This window comes from Apteryx rowi, unplaced genomic scaffold (genome assembly GCF_003343035.1).
Source record: "Apteryx rowi isolate R43461 unplaced genomic scaffold, aptRow1 scaffold_615, whole genome shotgun sequence".
Classification (NCBI taxonomy): Eukaryota; Metazoa; Chordata; class Aves; order Apterygiformes; family Apterygidae; genus Apteryx; species Apteryx rowi.
In genome coordinates this window covers 314,377-340,837 of record NW_020450889.1, presented here as the reverse complement: position 1 = coordinate 340,837, position 26,461 = coordinate 314,377, and the positions used below count along the sequence as shown (strand labels likewise).

General features: G+C 37.7%; 1 protein-coding gene across 1 annotated transcript in view; it reads right to left on the bottom strand.

Moving 5' to 3' along the window:
• The window catches only part of SUGCT (succinyl-CoA:glutarate-CoA transferase), a 334,471-nt gene that overhangs the window by 70,486 nt on the left and 237,524 nt on the right, over positions 1-26,461 (bottom strand). The window lies entirely within an intron of this gene.

Genomic DNA, 26,461 nt, shown 5'->3' with positions numbered 1-26,461 from the left:
GTACAATGTTCCTGAGATCTCAAACTAAATATGCTATTCAAAAATGCAATTGGAACTGAGATTGTATTTTCAGAACAAAAATTTAAAAATCAGTAGAGTTAAAATCTCTTTTTCCTAACAGGAGATTGTGGGGATTTTGAAGCCTTCTAAAGGTAAAGGGGTGGGATTTTTGTACCTTATACAAGTAATTGATTTTTCAATTCACCATTCAAGCCAAAAGGATAAAAAGAATGAATATCTGGGGTCAAATGAAGCGTTTGTTTTGATCTGAAGCTAAATACTGATATTCATGCTCTGATAAAGTATAAATGAACTTGGTTTCAAAACGTTACTTTGAGATGAAAGATCAAAAGTTCTAAAGTGCCACATTCTAGACAACCACAAAGAATTACTGCACTTCTTTTTTTTTTTCAGATGAATCTAAGGATTTGCCAGATAGTTCAGGCTGAGAAATGCCATTATCTGGCAAATTAGCTATTATTCATTTGAACTTTTCAAACGTGTAAATATTATTCAAATTAAATCATTGAAATTCCTTCTAAAGATTATAGGTACCTAACATCATTTGATTAATAAATCTATAAATGTCTTTACAAAAATAAGGAAGGCCTATAGTGAGGTAAAATATAGACAAATGTATAATACCAAATTTTGTTTATATTTTTCAATACAGGAGTCAGAATAAAGTAGAAATGAAAACTCTACTAGGACAAAGGAGATGCAACAGCGTAAGCAGGTGATAGTTAAAATGGAATCAGCCAAAGAGCATTATAATGATCCATGTATTCTCCTTTTGTTTGTTCGTAATTTGGCAGCCAGAATTATTTCCTTGAACTCCATCGCACAATTAACAAAGTTGCTGGCATACTAAGTCAACGAAAGGGGAAGGAATCAATTTCACAAGTGTAATATAAAATGTGATATTTACACTGTTTTCCAGTAGTAATCAGCACTGTCTGATGTGCAAGTAATTTGCTGAATGCCAAAGACACTCATGTCTGGCTAACACTTGTTGGCTTATTTTGCTGAAAGCTGCATGTCAGACCAAGAATCTGTGTGTGGTGAAATGGTTCGTGCAGGAAGGTAGGCAACCTGCTTCCACATACTGCACACCTGGAGCCTCTTCCCAGCAACCACATCTTCCATCTTGGACCCCTGCTCTAAGAAGTCCTCAAAGCTCCACTGAGGGAACACAGGGGGAAGAGGGTATATCCCCTCCTCAAAGTCTCAGTTCCCAAACTCATAAATTAACCAAAGTGGAAACAAGATGAAAATCACCCTCTCAGCTGAATTAATAATCATTTATTTTAAGCTATGTAATAACTGTATGTTGTCTTTCTTGTCCCAGGAACTCAATATTCTTTGGATTAGATAAACAGGCCTCAGCTAATCTAAGCATTAYCTTTTCCAAATGTTTCCACTGGGTTATGAAGGGATATGAATTAGAAGAATGAGACACCGTGTGCTGCTTTACAGAAACCCTAGCTGAATCCCAGCTGCCTCCCAGCAGCCCTTTGCCCTGACCGGGCAGCACACAGGAGGGGACAACGCAGCCAAGAGGAGCCCTACCTCTCCCCGGCTCAACTCCACCTACTGATCTTGAGAAGGGAGAAGTAGCACTCACAACCACCCTGAGGCCCTTCACTTGCCCTTTTCTCTGCCACCCAACCCACAGCAGCAATGCAGGGGGCACCAACATAACCATGCTGGGAGGGGAGCTCTGTTATACCCTACAAGAATGCCCTGGAGCCTACGTACCATAATCCAGCCCACGGTTACATGCCAGAGGCCACACAGGAAGTAGATGGCACAGACTGGGAAAGAGCCCAGGCTTCCTGGTACAGAGACCTAACCCTTGATCATAAGACCATCCTTTCTTCTTCCTTAATCCTTTATTTTATTTTCAGAAACATGATAGATTCTAATCTACCTTGTAACCCCATTAGTGCTGCATGCCAGTCTCCTGCCCTTGTCAAACAGACTGCCCTGCAGTCCTGAAACCACTTCAGATGGCACTTTTTCAAGCCACACTAATCAAAACCAAATATCTCTCAATTAATTATCCCCCTACAACCTGCATTCCAAGCCCTCTCCCTAATTGACAATTACTTGCCCATTCTTCTTCACAAAGCCTGGAGTAAACTGGATAATTTTAGCATTCGTTTTATTTTGACTGTTCCTAAATTTAACGTGGGAAACTCTTCGCACCCCCCCCATTTTGGTAAAACAAGTTAGAACCCATGTCTTCACAATTAAATTTTCAACAGCACATTGGGAAGGTCATTGCCTCAGCTGTTTATTGATCTCATTATTACAAAAAGCATGCAGTTATGGCTATGTCTGGCCCTTTATCATACTTTTTCACATCATTTAAAAATGTTCTAAACAATGTATTCAAAAATATATATTAAGGCCCCCTCTCCAATTTCTTCCAGATCAACATGCTGCAAAATATTTCCCAGTTCATATTAAATACACATGAGAACATTTGCACTTATGATTAGGAATCAGCTCTTGACCTTCTAAACTTGTATTGTTCCCTGATGAATGCTCTGGTTCTAATTCCCTAGAAGACCACGACCTGCTGTGTATCCAAGGTCAATTAAAATGAAGTCCTTAAAGTTTTTTCATATGAATTCTAACATGTTTTCTAAGAATTATAGGCTCAAATTTAACCCTCTGCTGTATAAGATTTTTCCAAGATGCATTTCTGGTTATTCTGAGCAGCTGAGTGTGCTGCATTTTCTATGGTTCTTTCCCTGTACAAAACAGCCCTTCTGGCTTATCACCTTCCCCTTCATCACTCACTCTCTCTTGGAATCACAAGAATTAGAAGTGTTAGAAATCTGGTCAGCCATCAAGGCCATTTGCTTACTTAGGTCAGTCTGTTTCCTACAGTGCTGTTCATGCTAAAGGTTTCCCAGTCTCGTTTCAATGTCATATGGCTTAGTTCACAGGTTAATGGGTGGCATTCAACAGCTCTTTTCTTGATATTCAGTCTACATTTTCCCTTTCAAAAACTCACTGTCATCAACTCTGACTTGAATCATCTCCCTTGTCTTTTATGCTGCTTCAGCCCCCCAATTTTTTTCTTTTAGTGTGTAACATCCCTATTTACACATCCCAAGATGACAAATACATGCAAGAGTGTAAAGGCACTAGAGAAGCTTCTGGTCGGACAACTGCAGATGATATTAAGCTAGCGAAAAAAAACCACAACCAGAATTCAAAATTGTGACCAGAATCAGCAGACACAGCCAAGGAGGGATGGCCCGAATTGACGTAAGTGGCCCAGCTGGGAAACGCATAGGTGATCAGAAAGGAAACAAGTCAGAGGACTGTGGGAATGGGCAGTGAGGTCTTAAAGAGAAGCAGCTGCAGCTGAGATTTGCAGAAACAGGTAGGTAAGCTGGAACTAGCAGAGAGCAGGGAGGAGGTGACAGCTTGGACAACTCCTGTTAAGTAGCTGGGCTGTGGCATGATAAAGAATCCCCACCGAGCACACACATGAAACAGCAAGCCAGGTGAAACACAACTGGAAATGCTATCAACCCCATTTGACAAACTGTGGGCCTGGAACAAAGGAGATTTCAATTCTCCTAGTGAGATTCAAAGGCAGAAACACTTCTCAGACTATAACACTCTCTTAGAATAACCATAAAGAACATGGAATGGTAATTATTACATGCAGCAGGATTTGGAGGGAAAGGCAATATCTTTTATTAGCTCAACTGATATAGCTAGAAAAAAACAGGCAAGCTTGCAAGCACACAAGGCCTTTCTTTCGATCTTTTTTAAATATTAGGTCTTTTAACTGTTTTATGAATATTTTAGTACAATGCTCTTCCCAACGCAACATCTATTATTTAAGAGAAGGCTGCTAGCTTGATTAAAGTGTTATTTAACTCATCCCCTTTAGAGATTTTAGTTCACACTATGGCATCACAGAAGATAACCAGAAAGTGCCAAAGATTTTGGTGATGTTAAGATTTAACCCACCATCCTAATATATTTTTGAACAAAGTTTGCTGTTTTTATATGGATTTTTCAGCTTACTTGGAGATTTTCAAAGCACCTTCTGAGTTAAGGTTATCCTGTGTTAACTAATCATCTATAAAAACAGCCAAAATAGCTTTTCACAAAGTGAAATCAAGAGAATAAAGCAGGTAAAAAGGAACACTATATAATTACAAGCGCATGCGACAATGTATTTTACTTATAGTGCACTTAAGTGCTAGGGATTTAATAAACTTGTACAATTAAGAGGTTTTTTATCTGGAAAATAGTAAGATGGGAGTAGGGAGAATCTTACTATCTTATCAGTCTGTAAGTCTGTTATAAGTCAGGCTGGCAATAACACTTCCAATATACAGCAATGTCTATACATACTCAGCTGGCATGCAGGTGTTCAGCTAATAAAACAGAGAAATCGAAATTCGCCAATTAGGCTGAAAGCTACCAGATGTTTATAAGGAATAATTAGGAGAAGAAAGGAGGAAGATACACGGATACAGGTGAAAAGAAGCACCTACCATCTTTGTTTTCCCGGTATTTTAAAAGTTTACATACTAAGAACTTCTCTTCATGTTTAAAAAATGAGTATGGCACTGTATTTGCAATACACTGTATACAATTTTAGGGACAAGAACCTAAGAGACCTTTACAAAACATATAAAAAACAATCGTAGAACTGCAGCCATATATGGCAAGTAATTTTAAACATGGGCGATTGAAACGGAGGGAAGTTAATGGTTCAGTTTGATATGTGGTGAGTAACCAAGACTTCAGTTGCTTTAGATATTCAGCCACACTAAACACAAGATCAAGGGTGATTAATTCAAGCTTTCTTGGTAAATCAGGAATAAAGCTTAATAAAACCCAGGGCTGAAATGTGATCTCAATTATAATAGTACAGCACTACAATAGCTCACCTGACATTATCTCTGAACTTATGCTAGACTAACAAAAACCTACAGCTCCAGGTCTCAAAGTGCCAAATCTGCTCCAATAACAAATTTCAAAAGCACACATTTTTTAGACAGTAGCTTCACCAAGAAGATCTGTATGGTTTATAATCATGGTCCCGAGCTGCTGTTGTTGTTTCCAAACGCTGCCTTTATCAGTCTCATCAAAGCTGCTGTCCAGCATGAGGTTGCTAGTAAGTACAATGAAGTGGTGATGCTGTGGATTTCCTTGTAGCTAAAGATTTTCCAGTGCTAGGCAGGTGACTGCAATTTCCATCACATCAGGACAATTATTTTTAAGAACGGAAGGAACCTTTGCCCTCCCTCCTTTTCCTCTACCCCTCCCAGCTTAGCTTGCACATCATGATCCACAACCTTTCAGATAATACTTTGCTTGTGAGTTGCAACATAACCAGTACTACAGGAAATTGAACAGCAAGACAGAAAAGTATTTTTTAAAGGAAATTCTATTTGAAAACCTAAGCCTGGGAAACAGATCATGGAAATTCCTCTGAATAATTCTTTACCTTTTGAACAGGGAGATGATACCATGGGTCCCTGTAGAGCAGGTTTTCAGAAACAGTCCTTAAAACATGTAAAAAATGGAAGGTTTCATTTAATACAAGAAACACCCTCCTCAGCAAACTATGGAAACTGAGAAAGTTGAGAAATGGATTTTAATTTGTACACACAGCAGATCTCCAGAATATTACAATGTTTTCATTCTCGTGGCAAATTCAAAACATACAGAAGGATTCTCTCTTAAATTACAAACTTCCTAAACAAAAACTTGAAAGAATAAATCCATAAATGAAATCATTTCCCTCAAGAAGAAGAAAAAGGAATCTAACTTTAAACTAATAGGAACCCAAGCTTTGTGCCACTCACACAAATATCCCGGTTATCAGCTGTGAATGATAACTACTATCATGATTCCTTCTTTTTAGTAGAGCTATTCAACCACATCAAAACTTCAAAAATTACAGTGCTGGCTATCCAAGAATGGTCATTACTGATCTAATACAGCAAAAGCATTTACAGCTTCACTTGCCTGATGTCATTGGTTGACTATACCATTTATTTATATCATAATTTTTAATAAGCTAAATGCAATGACTAAATTGCAGAGCACTAAACCAGCAAAGGAATGTAACAATATCATCAGAATCAATCTGTGCCAATGGTTTTCTCTGAAAGTCAATTTATAGCACAGTTAACAGATACTTGGTTATCACTGAGGCAGTGATGGAAGGCACTCCTGCTTCAGCTGAGGTGAACACACATTTCCATGCATCCTGTTGAAAGTTACCCACACAGCCGTTTACTCTGGGCACTTATGCCAAATAAGCAGAGGTGTTCTCCCACTTAGCTGACCAGCAAGCAGGAGTTACTAACCTTAAGTTATCACGTGGCTGTACGCAAGGCAGAGGGGAATGAGCAGGAGGTGTCTACCTGGTATTTGGCAAAATTGATGGTCCCTGATTAGTTACCAGGACACATCAATGAACCTCAGCGTATGTAAACAGGGAACTTTTTTCAAGCACTGTGTCTTAGACTCTGCACATCTTGAAGAATGGTTAAATACACGGGGCTTACAGGAAAATATTAATATTTCCTCTTGCCCCTTAGCTTACAATAGCATGGCATAATTAAATTTAGAAATTGATTTGAGATGCCCAAAACGGAGGGCCATAAAAGGGTCTAATTTTCAGAAAGCAGTTCCTCTGCATTTTTTGATCTTTTTAGAGTTCCCTAAAAATTAGACATTCAGAATTATTCACCTACTTTTTTATTTTCTTATTTTAAAGCTTTTTTTTTGTTTTCTGCGAGCACTAGCTCCTTTCCTTTTATGGCACAACTGAGCACAATGAAAATATAGAGAGACACCTATATGTATTTCAGGAGGAGAAAACTGTCCAAGTATTCCAAAATCACATAAAATGATAAACTTTAATACTACTCTCAGAACAGACAGGACATCTTTTTTCTAGATGTTAATCAAAAATCCTTAATGGAAATCTAATGTATCTTCCTACCAACTGCTGAGTTAATCCTGCTTATATTCAGAACTGTGACTTCATGAAGTTATAGTTTTTCAAACTATGTAAAATTCTGGATCCTGGATGTCAACAGCAAAACTCCCACTGACTTCAATGGAGTCAGATTTTCACCTTAATGTTCAGTTAATAATATTACACACTGCATTTCTACAGGTTGTATTTCTGATGCATCTACTGAGACCTGTTTTTTAAACAAACTTCACTTATTAATACAGCAACTCTAAGAATATAAGATTACTACATCTTGGACTGAAATTCTCCTTTCTTTTATATGTCTAGCTTTTGTGTGTGTATAGTTAGTGGGCACTTGAGCTATTCAGGAGGTTTTACTGCTAAACAGAGCGTATCAGCTCCTCTGACATTAGGAAAGAATAAAATGTTTCTTCTTCATACGCCAACTCTGGTTAATCCATTATGAATCTACTTTAAAAATGACTTAAATCCTCTTTTCCTGGAAAGTGATCAATCAGACTTTGTGACAGATTTTAAAACTAATGTTTGCCTACAGGCTGAAATGAAAGCAAAATGCAGAATGATTTTGCCTTTGCCTGCACCAAGAGAACATTTAAAAGTTGTTTTGTTTTGTTTTTTATTAAGGTGGTAATGCTTGAACAATGGTTGGAGGACATTAATAGCGTCTTTTTACAATGGATCTCCCACAACTGTGAAGATTAAAATCATGTGAAGTATATGTGAAACAGGGACTGCTCAATAACGAACAATAAAGCTGAAGCCAGTAAAAACATAACTCCTCAAAACTGGAACTCCTTTTGAAGGATGGAGGACATATAAAGTAGTATTTTGTAAATCAGAAATCCACAACCCAACAGTAATCCACTCCTTGAAGCACCTATATGAGGCAGCAGGACAAAGAAACCTGCCAGCACATATTAGAACAGGCAGTTTAGAAGGTTCAAACCCATTTTCCACAGAAATCAGCAAGAAATTTGCCATTGTCTTCAGTTGGATAACATTTACTGAACTCTGTTGCCAGTTTCTACTTCTTATTCATGGAAACTCCCATTGAAGCCAATTATAAAGCACATGTAAAAAAATAACTCAGGTACTGACCTCACATTTAACCTTTTGAAAAAATGAGTCAGGATCCCAGACTCGCTGTAATGACAAAATGTTACTTGAATGTGATCCCAATCTTATTCTCAGCCCCTTCAGTTTTCGCATATCAGGATAGGATTAAAAGGCAAAAACTCTCTGTTTTATACAGCAACTGTATAATTTTAGTATGTGATGAGTCTTTTTCATACTGTGACACAACAATATTTTATAATGTTAGGAAAAAATTAATACGGCTTTTTTATTTGTCCTTAAGTGGGTTACTCAACAGCACAACAATAACACAATACTACCATAATTTTGTTCATCACAATTACTGGTACTATCAATTAAAAACATCTGTGGCCATAAAATAGAGACAATGATAGAGGCAAACAAATTCCCTTGCCCTGAATTATCATCTGTTCACCTTGCCAAAGCGCTTCTCCCTTGCACACAGGGTTGGCATAACATAGTGGTAGTGGTAAAGTGTTAACGCTGCACTGCATAATCATCAGTTGCCATGAGGGTGGTTACCAGATGTAAAGCACCACTACTCTAATAAACTGTAAGAATCCTACTTTTTCCGGCTCAATTTGCTTTGAAACAAACAAGACAGGAGAGCAAACATGCAATGTCCGTACTGTACTGTTCCCTTCAGTATAGCTTTCTATGATTATGATGTTAAATGTAATCCCACAATGTCAAATGTAATCCCAGTTGTTAAATGTTCCATTAAGTAGAGGAAGCTATTACTGAAAACCAGTTAGATTAAGCATTCACCTGTCCCTCAGAGTTAAGGGAAATTTAAACTTAGAGCCAAACTTCCAATGACTTGGTGCTATATCAAGCACAAAACAAAATTAAACAACATCCTAAAAACTAAGAAAAATCTGTGGGTACTGGAATACAGGTTAAAGGAGAAATTAGGCTTTCACATCCCTAACACTTCTGAAAAAAAGTCAGAACTTGCACTATGGGTGCAAATACTACAGAACTTACTTGTTAAACAGAACTAAAGATTCTGCTTTAAGAGGAGAGTAACGGAGGACAAAAGAAATTTCACTAACATTTACAGAGATAGAACTACAGTAAAAGTACTGACATTCATGAATCTGAATTCATCATACACAGATACTACAAGACCAAAGCAGAGTGCAGTAATAGGTCTCAAAATTCTTTCACCCATGCTTCTTGGTACCAAAGCGAACAGTAGAAATTCACGTAAGCAGACAACTAGATAAGCACACCAAAGCAGCTGAAATGCTGAAGCTGAAGATGTCAATTAGTCAACAATAGACTGAAAAACACAAAGAGATTGCTTACGTAGAGTTTGGAACCTCTGTAATAACCAAAACCACTTTGATTGCCATAAATGAATTGAGTGCTGGCAGAAGATGCCAGACTCCCATTCCTGGAGATACACGCTCTGTTTATCCACAGAAAGGAAACCCACCCTGGATACATTGGTTCTAGCCAACTACCGCCCAATGTAAAATTTCCCACGAACAAGTCAACAGAGAAGCTCGTCAAAGGTCAAGGACATTCTCATCTAATTGAAATTAACCTTTTAGACACAGAGTAATCTGGAGTCAATTCAGGACACAGAACTGACACCACCTAGGAGACTGAGCAATATTCTCCACCCATCAATGGGCAAAGGACAGACATCCATTCCCATCACCTTGAACCTCTCTGCAGTGAGGGTAATGCTCTAAAATTATTTGAGTCCTTCCTGGAGAGACGCCCAGAGAGCAGGAAAACTGGACAGGAAACTGTACCTCTACCACTGGGCTCCTCAGACTGCTTGGGCAATTGCAGAAGCCAAGAACTGTGGAAATCACATTTATCCCAAATATCACATTGTTCACACAGTTTTTGTGTGATACCTCTACCCCACCCTACCTCTGCTTTATTTGGACTGTGAGCTCTTCAGCTACGGATGATCTACATCTCTTTGTTTATCCAGTACCTGGCATAATCAAGCACATTCCTGGCAGTTTCTCAGCACAACCTAACAAATGTTCCCAGCAGTGACAGGATTTGTGGAGTTTCAAAAGTATCAATTCTTCCTCGGTTTCTTTCCAACAGCTACATGGAACAACTAGTTGAAACAGTATGGACTCAAGTCCCAGCAATATACAGACAACACACAACTTTATCAGTCCCCTGCCACATGGATCATATAACCACTACCACAACAGAGCAGCTCCTGAATTAGCAACAGCTGACTAAACTGGAAGAAAAACAGAGAGAAAACTTTCAGGAGTTTGTAGCCACATTTCTCTGCCTGTGAATGGTTAGTTAGTCAGTGAACACTGTAACCATATGCTCTGTTTAAGCTAATCTCTGTTTTGACCCGAATCACTAGCAATGCTTCTGTCATCCTGGACCAGGTAGACTCTACCCCATATTTGCTGATAATGTCAGGGCCTTTTAAGTTCTCAGCTCAGCTACCAGCAATACAACATAACACATCTGGACACAGACATTTCAGTGACTCAGAAACCCCAACCAGGGTAGGACACAGTACATCTCCTCGGAATCACAGCTTTTACACTAGATTCCCACTGAATTTCAAATTCAGTTCAAAAGATCTCATTTTTTATATTCAAGGCACTTGAGGGTCTGGGCCACTTCGGTGCTCTTTGTACAAGAAGGGTCAATACTGTATTTGTGTAAGACAGGCTTCCTCCTGAATAAACTGTGATTACAATGATCTCAGTCCACAAAGATATGGTTTTAAATATTGAAGTAGAATCCAAGCTCGGACTTGCACACAATTTAAAATTAGAAGTGTTCTGTCCAGACGTTTGTGCACAGAGCTATAGTTCCTCCACTTAGCCTGAGAAAATATTTTCTCATGGACAGATAGGAGATAACGGAATTAAACCCTCTGGAAAATAAGCTTCACAAAACCAAAACACAATCTTCCACATTCTTTGCTCTTGCATCCACTAATATAAATAAAAGTAAACTGCCTCATATTATATACGTATATGTATATGCATATATGTGAATACATATACACAGTTATATATATTATAGTCTGAATATGTATCATTATATACTATTGTGTTTAGATTCCACAGGCACCAATCTATTAGTGCAAGGCATCCGTGAAGGGGAAGAGCACAGCACAAGAGGAGGGCACAGGCAGTGACAATGACAAGTTTCTCTCTAGTACTCTACTAGTGTGTTATAAACTTCCATTTCACTTTTGATGCATTAACTTATGTGCATTTCTTTAATCTGTAATTCATCCCTCACTTAGAAAAAGATCACAAAGTTTTCCAAGTAAGTAACACCACATGTTTTTCAGGTGACTTTTGATTAGATCTTTGCATTTTTACAGATATTCCTACAGAAGCTAATCGAATCTAGACTCTCAGCAGACTCTCCTTCATCTGTATTTGCAGGAAATGCTTCCAATGCTTCCATTTATAAACTGGTTTGTAAAGTATTTCTCTGTGTTATTTGACTGGATGATCACGAAGATACATGCATCAGAGTGAGAAATAGTTTCTTAACAATAAAATAAAAAAATTAAGGAAAATGGGCAAAAAGGATCTGAGCTACGCTGTGAATTTCAACTGATAATTTGGAACAGCTGTTGGTGAAGGCTAAAACCATGGAAAGTGAGTTTAGAGTGTTAATATGATATTTAGAAATCCAAAAATGTACGCAAAGCTTCGTTTATTAACATTAATACTCTTCCAAAGCCAGTGGAGGTTAAAAAACCCTAACATTTAAGAGTCTACATAGACTTCATAGTACCTGAACACTGAAATGTTAAGCAGAGCACTTTGGCTTTGTTTGTAATGTGTTTTATTCTCATAACATACTGGAAAGAAAAATGAACAAATCTCATAAGCATTAATATTAGTAGTTGATGTGGCTGAATTTTTTAAGCATTACGTACGCATCTATTGTGAGAGCTTATTATACTCTCAAATGCTTCAGGTGAACTTAGCAAATACTTAAACTTAGCTTTTTTGCTCTGCTAGAGAGAATATTTACATAAATTTTTTGATAAAGGTGACTTCTACAAATAAGGACTATATATCGGAATTTTAAAACATCTGGAGACCCCTCCTGAGAACAATACCTGACAGAAGGAGCTGTAATGCACTCTGGACTGGATGAACTTGTGTGGGAATTTGGGAATTACTGGAGAACATATCTTGCAGATTATATATATAATGATACTGACATCTTGAATATAACAGAGCTGTGCGAGTTCCTCAGGGATCTGAGCAGGTAGAAAGGTAATCTTACATGTGACATTGTTTGTTTGTAGATCTTTGGAACTGTAAAGGAAGGAAGGAAAGGTAATGGCTTTAAAAGGACATATTTTCTTGATCAGCAATCTATGGATCTCAGCTACAGTTGCTAGGAAAAAACATAAATACTCAGACCATCCGAAAAAAATCAGAGTCCTGCAGATGTCTCTAGAAAAACAATCTCTTACAACCATTTCAAACACAGGGATGTATGCAATGATTATATCAATCAGTGTCTATGCCTCATTGCATAGCTCTCTGTCTAAGGCTCTGTACAACTGATAAGTAGAGAGTAGTAAGTGGTGAGAAGTAATAACTTCTTTTATAAGGGAGCTGTACAGCAACATACAAAAAGAGAAGAAAAAAGAAGAGGAAGTTTGTGGCGTGGCTGTGACTAAAAGGAGTGAATATGATTTGGCAAATACCTTATTTGGCCTAGAAACAGAATTTTCAGTAAAATAAAGAGAGAAAAAAAAAAGAGAAGTGAGAAGTAATGTGTCTGCATCTCAAGTATAGATACAACCAGGTTGATCCCTGCACAGTGAATGCACAGTCCTGATCTTTGCCAAACAATGGCCAACAAATAGACGAACCTATGTCACACGTGTGGTAGCAGGTAAGGCAGAACTGCCTTCCTCCCACAGGGATGTCCAATCACAGTCATTTCTGGAAATGTTCCTCAAAGWGCAGGTATGATGATAAGTAAATTAAAGTTCAATGAGAAAATACTACCAAGAAGGAATAACAACTGGTTACTGCACATGCTTCAAATAATAAACTGCTTTGGTTGATAAACTTAAGAGTGATAAGAAATGCAAGAGCAAACAGTTAATTAACCTCTCCAGACATATAAAAAAAATCAGTAGTGGAAAAAAATCATCTACCAACAAGTGATAGGGAAATATGGTTCAAATGGTGTGCTGCATTTTGTCCAAAACTGTATGGTGTATGGTGTCCAAAACTTGGAATGATCCCAGGAGCTATCCCAATCCATGGAAGACAAAAGACCTAGTGAGTGACTGTCCCTTGAGAACTCTTCCCCAGGGGGACATTCTCAGATTGAAATACAATTGTTTATCTTGTGTCTAGGTAACAGAAAATTCAATCTATCATGGGCCTCTGACTATCCTTCCCATTTCCAGTCCTCACAGTATCTGGTAAGCTATCGGGAGAATTTTTTCTCCACTCAAGAAAATCATCCTTTAAAATGTCAGTGTGATTAGTAAGAGATTAATGGACCCAGCTCAGCACCTTGTCTGCTCAAATGTCACCTTTTGTGGTGTTTGGTGGTTCTCTTTTCCTGAAGGACATAGGAGGCGACAGTCTTGATCAGACAAGAGGCGCCCAAGTGCACTTGTTGGCACATAAACACAGACACTAACAATTTTCAATTATATAAGTTAGCCAAAAAAATGGTTTTATCCTTTCTGGAGGAATGTGTAACTCAAGCCTTTCAGTGTTTGTGATGTTACATTTGGCTGAACACCATTAATTTGAATGATTGTACTTCTTGCCTGTTGGGTTGATTAGACATATTTGTGTCAAAAGAAGGTGTCTCGTTAATGCTGTATGGAGAGGCTTTTTTCCTTCCTCCTGAAACCTGATCTTCATTAACCCTTCATATGCATAAGCAGGACTTTGTATATGAATGCCTGGGCAAAGTAAAAATGTCATATTTCTCACTACCTGCATACAGTGAGCTATCAGTCTACCTATGCCTCAACTCTGATCTCACATCTGTTATTTAGGAAAACGCAGATGGCTAGCAGCATACAGTTCTTAGATCAGAACTGTCTTGCAAAAAGCAGCATATATGCACATGCCTCAAAAAGAAAAAAAGACTGAACTTAACTAAAAATGAAAGGTTTAAACCAAAACTCAGGTTATTTATACTGGATACAACTACAGTTCGTAGGTTTTAATGGCACCATTAATTTAATATGCATCTGTCTGAAGGGAGAGCAAGTCTACCATCACCAAAGGCAAAGGCCAAGAACAGTCAAAGTGTTGTTCAAATTGTACTGTGGTATATAAGTCAAGAGAATGAAACAGATCTGTTGATCTTTAATTATTCTGAAGTTGGTCGAAAAAATTCATTAGAAGGATGAGAAATGATGACAACAAAGATGCTAGCTCCATTTCACAGCAAATTTTGAGGTTTCTTTAAATGTTTTTATTCTGCACTGGAATAAAAGCAAAATCTTTGGTGCATTTTTCTCAAAATTATATTGTGCGCCCTTTCTGACTGAAACTTGAGCTTTCTAATTAAAAAAAAGAAAGTGTATGCTTCTCTCTGTGTAGCCTCAGAGAGCATGCTGTTGTATGGAATAATGCTTTATCATGATAATGAGGATGTACAGCCAAAAGATCCAGGTTCAAACTCCTTTCCTGATTTATCCAAAACATAATTTTCAGTCCCCCCAAAATAAATCAGGGTACAAGTGTCAAACTTTTAAGTACCAATACTCAGAATTAAAGGGCCTAGCTTAAGTGCTCCAATTAAAAATGGGGCTTAATAATGCAAAAGAGACAATAAAGAATGTGTCTGTGTATGGTTGCAACTACTCTAAAAGATCTTAAATTACTATGCTAATAATTGGCTCATTTACATCTGTAATAGGATTTCTGGGTAAAATGCAGTCGTTAGCAAAAAACCATGACAGCTAGTTTGTGATTCACTAAGTTGCCTTGTTTATAATTCTATTGGTTGGCACCACATCTTCTGTTAAGGATAGCCATATATCTTTTGTATGCAGTACAATTCTGATGCTGTGATTGCCAAATATTGAATAAATGAAAAAAATTGAATTTGAACATTAAAAACCTATATGCAAGAGAGATTTCTGGCAAACCAGTGAGGATCTCCCATCAGCATCAGGGGCAGATGCTGATAGCTTGTTCCATAAAAATGATTTACAATACATGTAAGAAGACCACTGCATCAATAAAAATAAGTTGGTTAAATAAGCAAAGGCTAATGAAGAATGTGATCAGGGAAGACAGACAATGAGGAAGAAGGTGGGATGTATTATCAAGCACACTTTTGTATTTCTGTCTTTGAAAAATCATGCTAATGGGTTAAATTCTTTCTAAATGGAATCTTTCATTTCTTGGTTGCCTCTTTGTGCATGTCCAGGAGGCCAGACTGGAAAAAAGAGACAGAATATGTTATAATACCGTAATCGGAAAGATGGCCAAAAGGGAGTTATTCCATTGAATTAACCAGCTGGATTTYCATGCCAAGCTATGGTGCTTTTGCCTTTCCTTCACTCAACAGTAAGGGATCAAAAACAGTGTTTCCTTTTTTCCTTAACTATCCCAAATGAGCAAAAGTATAAAGTTATTCATGAAACAATTTAAGCAAAAAAATAAAAATTGGAACTGCAGTACAGTATGGTGACCATATGCTTTAATCCTCAAAAACACAAGGCAAAATGTTAATTTCCTTCTTCTGTTGGAAAACTGTTGATTGCTGACAAAAGTAACTATCACTATTAAGTAGTAGTTTACAGTGACTACTGTTTAAATGTGGAAAGCTACAGATGCAATAAATGAGAGACTAAAGAAGACAACTGACAGAATCTGCAGATTTAATCCTTCAATTTTAAAGGCTTGTTTATTTTGGGGAGAGTTAGGTTTTATTTTGTTTTCATTTCTTACAATTCCACAACCATGTCACGTGGGATTTCAGTGAGGGAGAGTAATCCTTGTCACAGAATTTATAGAACACAAAAAAACCAATTTCTTGTCTCATTCCAGAGTGTTGGTAATTACTGCTTTGGACAACTGAAAGCCTTTGCTAGACAGTGTCCTTTTTCTGACACAGGGGAATGGAGTGTTTTATCATGTGAGGATTTCATCTTTATTATAGGCCAAAAGGCTGTGCCAGTAGGAATGTTATTTTTAAGCTAGCTTTTCTGATGAGGTTCCTAAGGAGTATCTTTTTCCCCCTTTCCTACTTTTCCTTCTTTGCTGACACTTTGCATAGAAGCCAATCTTTTCCTTTGCAAGAGAGCAGAGTTCTTGGAAAGACCATAAAACTCTTTCACTAGGGAATCTGTGTTTTCAGGCTGACTAGAGACATAAAACAGATATAAGGAATTAAGTATTCATCCAACTACCCCAGCCCTTCTCTCCCTTCAGACAGACTTAGGTTTTCTGGGTACACCACTTGCCATTCAGTACACATCTAAGGCTTCAGCTCCAACAGTGAAGTCTATGCTAGCTGTAGCTGGATTTTCAATCATTCAGTATGCTGAAGTGAATAAAAACAAGAAAAAATGCAGCACAGAATGATGGAATATGTATTAAGGTAGTTCATAGTCTCCACCAAATAACCCATTTACAATGAGTTTTAAAGAAAACTTGAATTTGGGTCGCAGCAGCATGGAATAAAAACAGCTTTTTTCCCCTCCTGGTTGCCAAATGTGAATAAAACAAATCCTATATAAAAATTGCATTTCAACTTTACTGTTCTTCATGCCGACTCTTTCATAAAAGCTTTTTTTAAACAATATTTGTCCCAAATATCATATCATAAACACTCAGTCTGCTCAGTAATACTGCTCTAAAATTCTGATCTCAGGGTTTAGGGGTCTTTTTTCTCCTTATCTACCTAGAACACCTATCAAATATCTATTCCTACCCAAATCCTCTACAGAGTTTAATTCAGTTAAAGAAGTCAATACTTCTATCATATGAAAAATGTAGATCATATTTCATTTGGAGAAACGAGCCATTCGCAAGGCTAAAAAATGCCACAGGAGGACTGGATGCATCTGTTTTAAAGAATCTGTTTTCTTCAATGTTAAAAATTAATCTTTCTGTTGCCAATCAAAAGACAGAAAATATTCTGTTTACATGATGACTGTATAATGAGGACTTTTTCATAATAAAGTTATCATTTAAGGATCATAGGCAGCAAATGAAGTTTCTCAATTCCTTTGACAAATTCCACGCCAATTCAGTAAATATTTTTTACTGGATTTACATCTCAAGAGGAGAGGTCTGATGACCAAAATTCAAAGCCAGGTAACATCTGTGCTGGGTTACTTTAAGGATAGGCTAACTTTTCAAGGGCTTTTCCCTTTTATTTCTGGGTACATGTAAAGGGTTTTCCACTAGGTAAGAATCTGAACAGAACTGTCACATAGTCCTCCAAGAAGAAACAGAGCAAAAAACAGATTCAAAGAAAACTTTTATTTTTTCCTGTTAGGCTACGCTCTGATGCTCTGCTCTGTTGTTGCAGTACATTCACTAACATTTTGTGTTCAGTTCCACCAGTCTAATTAAGATGTAGTATCTTTTCTGTCTCATATTTATACATGCATATACATATATCTATATACACATACAAACACACACAAGGCACTCAGAACATTTGGCCTGTTATTAAAACCCACTTTATTCTAAGAATCCTACTACTTTATACCTTTGACCGTCTAGAAAATACTTACTACTGTAATGACTTAAAATTTTGATTTGCATAAGTAATTATAGGAAAAGCTTATTTTTTGGAGGTAATATATGATTTATAATCCACATTATTTCAGGCAGAATATGCTGTTTCCTTATTTGCTGACAAGGTTGCTCAGAATGAGATACCATCTGACACTGTAAATCTGTACTTTAAACACAAATTGGTCTGTTCACACCGGCCATTTTCCTAGCTCCTGGAAAATGCCAACAGCCTCTGTGGAGGTAAGAACTGCATTTCTGTTATTTCCACTTTATTAGAATTGAAAGATAGATTATTTTTATGTGTTTTTGCAGTTTAATACACAGAAGACTTAAAATTATTGCTACTGTGAGACCCTTAACTACAAAAAAAAACATTGGAATATGACCAGAATCTTTACTGGCAGCCAGCAATAGCCAATGGCGTGGAAAACTAGTGTTCTCAATATGGCTTATGATAATTTATGTCAATGCCAATGCTGTATCATTGTGCCTACTTCCAACACTAAGAATTTCCTATGGTGATCTGTCATTACTCTTTCTGCTACTTGTAATCTTTTAGGCATCCAAGATTTTCTTTTACTGAACATGCTGTTTTATGTATTTTACAAAAGATCATCATGACACAGCTACTGAAGACTAAGTATATTAATGAATATCTTATGTTTTACCAATATGTTACCTCCCTTCACTGAAAGGATATGTGAAATCAGCTTAAAACAAGCCTCTCTTTGTAGTCCACAGTGTACAATGTACATAATTCATCGCTGAGTATATAATACATCACTTTCTCTTGCATTTGAAGATGGTATTAAAGCTTGCCTTGCCAAATCTTCCTTCCGCAATGGAAGGTCAGTTTGCCCCAGTTACCTTTTGTCAATTGGTTTCACACATCTAAACTACCAAATACTCAACTATACTTCATATTGAGGCATACACGTACTCTGTGCTTGTACAGAGCCCTTGCCTAACAGCCACAATGAAACTTTAGGAAGGCTGTAAGACCTAGCTGCTTTGTCCAAGTTATCGGACGTAACTAAAACTCAGTCTCACAATAAACTGACGATGACCAGTGAAGCTTGAGATCACTAAAGCCTGTTGTAATAAAGAGCAAAGCCATTCCCAACATGCAGATGAAGACTGACAAATGGTGAAAGACAAAGTCATCTTCCTCAAATTTAACAAGACATTAGACTTTTTATAGTCATTATTTCATAATGACTGTGTCCATTTCAGCAACAGTGGAGCTCTTTCCTTCAGTATAACTATACATACTAACCCCAGTCTATAGCCAGACCTAGTCTTGATGGGTAACAACTTCAAAGAATCTGCACCACTAACATGAGCTTTAAATCTCTAGGTCATCCATAACAAAATAACAACTTATTCCAAGGACGTGACATCACTCCGGAACCAAAATTTGCTCTTGCATTTCCTTTGAACAAGAGGGTGTTGCTGAACCTTCTATCTGATATCTTTCATTCTTGAGACATGGACAGCAGCTGCGTACTCCCTGCGATTATCTCCTTGCTAAACGAGTGTTACAGAGAATACAGGATAGCAAGATGAACCAAATAGCAGAACAACCATCACATGGACTGACAAAAGTATCCTCTTTTATTTCTGTCTGAATATCTACTGTAATCTTTGTTTAGGAAAGCAAGGATAATTTCTTTTCTTTTCTCACTGTGTGAGTAATATTGGACAACAATGCCAAACATTAATATAGTCTTCCTGCACAGCCAGGTTTGCTACACAGAAATTGTCTAAAGATTAGATAAGGTAAGTTTAGAAAAAACATATCCATAACACGGTTCTTGTCGTGGTAAGTGAAGAGATATAGTAGAATTGTTTAAATATGGTACTGGAGGTAAATTCAATTTAATTTTTTAATGCTGCTGACTAACCAGTGAGTATGTGAAGGAAAATTTATTGCTGTTTACAATGAGGGCTGTTTCAAAATAAATACAATTTCTACATTCAGATAAAAGCCTACATTTTCAATTACTTGTTTCATTGAGGCAGAGGTGGCAGAATAGGCTGTATGTTATTCATCCTCAAATTTGAACTGGAAGCAAATCCTAGGATTTCGTAAGATCTCCTGTGGAATGTGTACGTGTGCATGCGAGTGACAAAACCACCACTCAATTTTACTCCATTTTATAATATGGCAATCCTTGGAAGCAAAGTGGCACAGCAGGGGTGTGCCCTCTGTGCAATGCTAGAGTTGCATGGGGAATTTGGGAAAGAATCTACCTGCACAAAAATAACTAGCTGTGTTCAGTAACGCTGTTAGATGTTAACTAATACCAAGGTTTTTTTCCTCAGTTTATGGGAATTAGTCCCAACATTAAGAATAATTCTACTCCACCAACAAGCCCCCCTACGCTGGCACCTATCACAAATACTCTCCCTTACTTCCTACAGGAGAGCAATACAGCGTTAGTGATAAACTCTAGGTCTTAGGTGGCTCCATTTCACTTGTGAATGACAAGCAGGTCTTGGTGAAGGAACATGGTGTGGGGAAACGTGAGTTCTCTCCAGATTTCACAGTTTTTTCACGACCCTCCTAAAGTCTATATAGCCACTCAATGACTCAATTTTGCAAACCACAAAACCGTGTTTTTTTTAATTATGAAATCCTCAATATACTTTAAGAGTAGTAATGAATTAAAAAAATAGGAGATTAGAACTTACTACTGTAGCATAGAACAGTAAGAAACACACAACAGCCTCCGGTAATTAGGAATGGCATTCAAATGTAAATTAAAATGTCCTGCAATATGTTAATCATTATTAAATAAAGACCTGTAACTTACACTAAATATTCTCTAGTTTCTGGGTGCCTGAAACCAGGATACAGATCAAATTTTGTACCTTAAAATCATTTTATAAATATCTGACAACTCATTCCTGCTCTGAAACTCCTTCCTCTATCACAACCTATTAACTATTTCTGTTAGCATATGCCTTTTAGAGATATCTGAGGATGTTTTAAAGCCTATAAGCATGTGTGTGCCTGCGCTTTCAGTATCTTCTTTAACATTTGGCCTGCATATGGAGAAACCTGTGATTTAAAACTAGCTAAAGATTACCAGACAGGCCCCTAAGCAACACACACAGACAAATGTGCCAAGGAACAGTTATTAGAAAAAGAGAAGGATGTTTCTAGCATTCAGTCAGGAGTATGCAGTTTATAGGTTGATAGGAGCYCTACTGTATGTGACTTTAAGCAAACAGTTATTCTCTATGTTCAAGACAAAGAAATTAATAAAGATGACATTTTCCAGAAGTAACCAGTTATTTTGAATGCCTCCACTTTTGAAGAGTCTCATTTTCAAAGGTTATATGACCAGCATTTTTCTTTGAAAGTAGCATTTACAACAAAAAATTGTTTCAGAAGCAGGGCACAGCATAAATTTATTTTCAAACATGGTACTTCATATCTACACAGTTTTCTCCTACACAGAGCAAGCTGGCACTCATTTCTTGACTATGAACAAACTATCTTAAGCTCCCAAAGATGCAGGTATTTGGCATGTAATTGCAAAAATTAGGGGCTAAGGGCTTCAAGTTGGATCCAAGGCCACTTAGAGTAGATAACATGTACAAGATTTGAAAGCAATTACACATTGCACGCAACTTTTCCTTCTGAAAAGGTCCTGAAGACATTTCATCATTTGTACAGCTGGGAAGTGTTTTAAGTGAATAATGTACTAGCTTTGAGTCCACCAGAAAATGATTTACAAATTCAGGTTGAAAACAACAACAGTTTTGGCTGAAAAGTAAAAGAAAATCCGAGGACACCTAACTTTAAAAATGGAAACCTAATTCAGAAACAGTCACTATGGAATTTGTCAAATTCCCCTTCAAAAAAAGGACAAGAAACTTAATTTATTTTAAAACTCAAAAAAATATATTGATTTGGGGTATTGATGGGGTTGTATCTAACTGAAATTTTAGATCAGCAGAAAATAATCTTTATTTTCACTGAAAATAGTATAAAATTAAGTTTCAGTTCAACCAAACTGTTCTCTCACTCTGGGAAGGAGGTCTCATTTACCTTCACCAGACTCTTGGTCATTTCCAAATCCAAATGCTTTTCTCCCTTTCCAAAAGGCACAAAGGACCAACTACACCCTATATTTCTGACCACATTAATTCCCCTACTCCCTCACTCTGTTTCTTCATCCTTGGCCTCTTCTCTATCTGTTCATTCACAGTTGGCTGTCATCCTTTTGCCTGGGCTGCTCTATCCATCTGGAATGATCCCCAAATCCCTGAGTCACTTCTCCCTAAATCTTCCCCTCCTTTTTCTCTTTAACTTATGTGTTTGATGGTTCTGCACAATGAGGATGCTACCTAAAAATTACATGATTCTGTAACTGCCCACTTTGAGAAAAAGTACCGTATCCAAACTGAGGCAATGAACTCACAATCATCTGCAATCCTGTTCATTTTTTAAGGCACTGTTCTATGCGGGTGGTACTATCTTACCAGTTAAAATCACTAAACTAAAGTCTGCAAAAATTCATGCATTGCAAACAGGCAYGTGTTTAGCTTATACACCCAATCTCACTCCCAGCATTGTTTTTCTCATAGTATGTGAGCTGCAAAAAAAGTTTCAGAAAAATAAATACAGAAAGGTGCTTCAAAGTTGAAAAATGAGCTCTCAAAACACACACATGAATTTATATATACAAAGATTAAACCAGATGAAGCAGGACCTACATTTAAAAGCCTTCCTGTAGGTGTATGGCATTCTTTTTCTTTTTTTTCCTTTTTTTTTTCCTTTTTGAAAAGTGAATTTGTAATTACCTGTCAAAGAACAAAATGGCATTGGTGTCTGGAAAGAATACATTATTTAGAGAGAGTGACTACTTAAGAAATAAGCTTTCATCACAGGATATATTCTGTGGAAACATACAGCTTACCTTGTACCATGAGCTATTTTATTGCAACTTGATTCCTGTCTCAACACTCAGCTTTCAACAAAAACAGCCAATGACCATCTGCCAAGCAATCCCCCTAAGAAACAACTCTTCCCCCCTTGAAAACCCAGAACCTCTAAAAAGAAATACTAAAACTACTTCTTAAATTTATCTTGAATTAAATTATAAAGCAAAGCTCACAACTGATCATTTTCTAGGCACACTGCATCACTTATTTGACATGATGGATTAACATTAACATGTATTTGGGGACCCTTTACTCCCAGGCATCATGATACTAAAGCGCTTAATAAGTAACAATCACCACGGCATCAAGGTGTGAAATATCAGTTTCCAATAAGAGTTTCTTGACTAGAGAAGATCAATTGGAGAAAATTCCCATCAGCCTAAGTATCAACATTTTCCATTACAAGGGCATTGCTAACACAAATTGTTTGTCTTTCCACTTAACGTGAATATGTGAGAGTGAACGCTTAATTTTGCTGCAGTTGCTGCAGCCTATTAGGTCATTCCCATCCTAAGCCATTTGAGGTCCTACAAGGAGCAGCAAGAAACATTTCAAGGTGAAAGCTGTTGTTTTTGCAAATGCTATCAGGCCAGACACTCTCCCATGCCAAGTTCCACTTGGAGAAGGCAACCAGGGGACACTATCAGGCAGCCGCTTATAGCTCCTTAATTCTCCAAGCACCTGGTTGAGAAACAGCAGAGCCCAGCTGCAGCGTGCCTTGACGCCCTCCCCCTTTTTGCCTTCACTATGTGATCAAAGGTCAGTGCGACAACTGGGTACACCTGCAAGTGGCTTCACACACCAGGGAACTTCTCAGGTGGTCATGTACAAGCAGGCTCCAGGTCCTTTCATTCGCACACACCTTGCAAAGGCGGCCAGGGCGGTCTTAATGAATTCAGTGAATCTGAAGAGGTGCATTTGGAGAAGGAGGATCAAACGCAACAGGAATGTAAAGCTTCATGAGAATACCTGTTGTCGTTGTTGTTACAAATGGCACAGGCAAAGTGATTAATGCTTGCACATTGCCATGGTACTATTACAAACATGCAGCTTCCACCTTGAGAACTATATATGGAACACCTTTGTCCCCTTGCATTTAAAAATAGGCTATTTACACCATGTTAATGGCCATCTGTCTTATAGCTTTTCCTTTTTTCTTCACTTACAGCATTGTAACCCACAACGCAAGTTTTCCCTAAAGCCATAAACACACCTTCAGGTTGTTCTTAAAAAAGAAAGAAACAACACTCCCCTCCAAAATACAACAAAACAACTCCATAGCAGGTGGAGTCACAAAAAAAAGCAAATGATTTCAAGCTTTTTATTCACTCTGCAATATTCCCCCAACACAAACGTCAAATTGCAGGTGCATACAAAATACTTCTGTTATGACAAGAGCTGTGTATCCTTGTAACCAGCGCTTCTCATAACGATGTGTGAACTAAATGCTAACTGGAATAAAATGGACAAGAGCCAAAAGAGTCCCGAGTGGCAGCCATGTACAGAAGAGGAACTAAACCATGTGAGAACAAAAAAAGTCATATGACTGATGGTCCAAAGGGAATCACCATTTCCCTTTATTTCTTAAACTTCTAGAGTTACAGGAGAAGGGTTTGCACAGTAAAGGGATTTGAGCTCACAGTGCTGACAGAGGGGACAATGGGTGGCATCACCATCATCAGAGCAAAGCAAAGGACAACAGAGACAGGGACAAAGGTTCAAGAGCAGAAATTGCCACACTCTAAGATTGCAGCTAGCAAAGCTCACACCTTTATTATTTCCATTTAATAATAACAGAATGCCACAAACCATCAAAAAGGCATGAACCAGCCCAAGAATTTAAAAGACTAAGACTTCTCAAAGGGAATGAACGGTATGCTCTCTTTCACCCAGGTGTCAGAATCCAGCCCTTTGTAAATAGGAACTGTTATGGTCTCTTCTCCATAAACCCATTCTTATACCTATAATAGCTACAATGCTTGCATTTACTACCCCTGTGGAAATGTTCCACCTTATTCTAAATTTCAGCCTAAATAAACCCATGAACAGTTTTTCTATGCCTTTACTTGCAAAAAAGCATCTTCTTCTCTGAAGCTTACTCCTTTAATTTATGTGCAGGGAGCAAACATAGCCTCTATAACTTTTGCTTTGTTAATTTAAACAAAACAAGCTCTTTATAAAGAGTACATCTTGCTAGGAGAAAGAAAGTATGATTGGAGCATGTGCTGGCTGGTAAATCTGAAGAAGTTAACTACAATAGAAAAGAAAGCAGATGTCAGCACACAGGTACAAGCTTACTTGGGACCTTAAGGCAGGTGGTCTGGTTTCTAATCCATGCTGAAGTCAAGTGCTACTGCACTTTCATTGCTTATTACTTGCTTTAGTGAGATTAAAGCAGGCATGGGTATCCCTATGTATGTGACAGTCACAGCTTTAGCTAGATAGAAATATTAGGAGAAAGGTTAAAGGTATAGAATCACAGTGTATCTCCTTGGATACTAATAGCATTTTACTTCTGGAAACACAGAACTCAGATCTAAGACTTGCAAGAGGGTGTATAAAAATCTTGGCTAGACTACTATTGGTACTTGGTAATTTAAGTTAAGTCTACACTAGCCTGCAAAGAAGTGGTGAGCCAGTGGGACTGCAAGGACAAGAATTCATAATACCCTAATCACCAGGCCTGTAATCATAAATTACCCATATATTTTGTGTCACTTTCCTTTTAAAAACATACTTTAACATGACATTTTGCATTATGAGTAAAATTTTGCCTGTTTTCACCAGTTACATAAAAAGAAGCTAATACAAATCCTTTAATGTAACCTTCTGACGGCAAGATGTGTTTTATCTTAGGATTTGCCATATATTTATACTGCATTGATAAAATAGGCAATTTTACTGACTGAAGTATTTCCCAGTACTTTTCTTTAGTCCTTACGATTTACCTAAGGAAGAAATCTATCCTGTTGACTTCAAGGCCTAAGGAAGTAAGTCTTATTTTCAGTTCAGTAGACTGTGAAGCATCTGTGCTGAGTAAAAAGGGCAAGATTCATCCCATTCAAATTTAGTCATATGAAAAGTGAGCATCTAGTCTTCCTAGACAGGTGGGATGAGCTGCTGCCTAGAGGTACCCCCACTCCCTTCCCTTCATCTTCACTGAAAACAGAGAGGACTATACAACCTCAGACAGTATGCCTAACTGACACGACAGCTAAAATCAGGCAAGATGAATCTCCCATCCTCTTCACCCCCCATATTTATAAAGACCCATGGCTCCACGTTTTCTCTGTGAAGCTTCTGCAGCTATTTCTGGGTGATCAGATTTGTACCTTTACTCACCTCCTACTTCTCAGAGCAAAGTATCCTATTCACCGTATGCTACAAAGGACTGCCAAGAACCTCTAGGAAAAATGTGCAGCACTGATCCATAACCAGTGAATTTTAACAAAAGTGACCTTTCCCTTCAGCCACTTTGATTCCTTAACCTGTATGCTCATCCTCAGGCACAAACTATGAAGTTCACTAATTCATTAATTGTGCAGGAATTAAATTTGATTTGGAATTTGAAAGTTGGGCACATCCCAGGACTTATGATGTAGGTAAGTTGTGGAGGAAAGAGGATGAGCAGGGAGGCACTGCGGGGCGGAACATGGGAAGGTCGTAACGGGCGGAGCACTGCTGC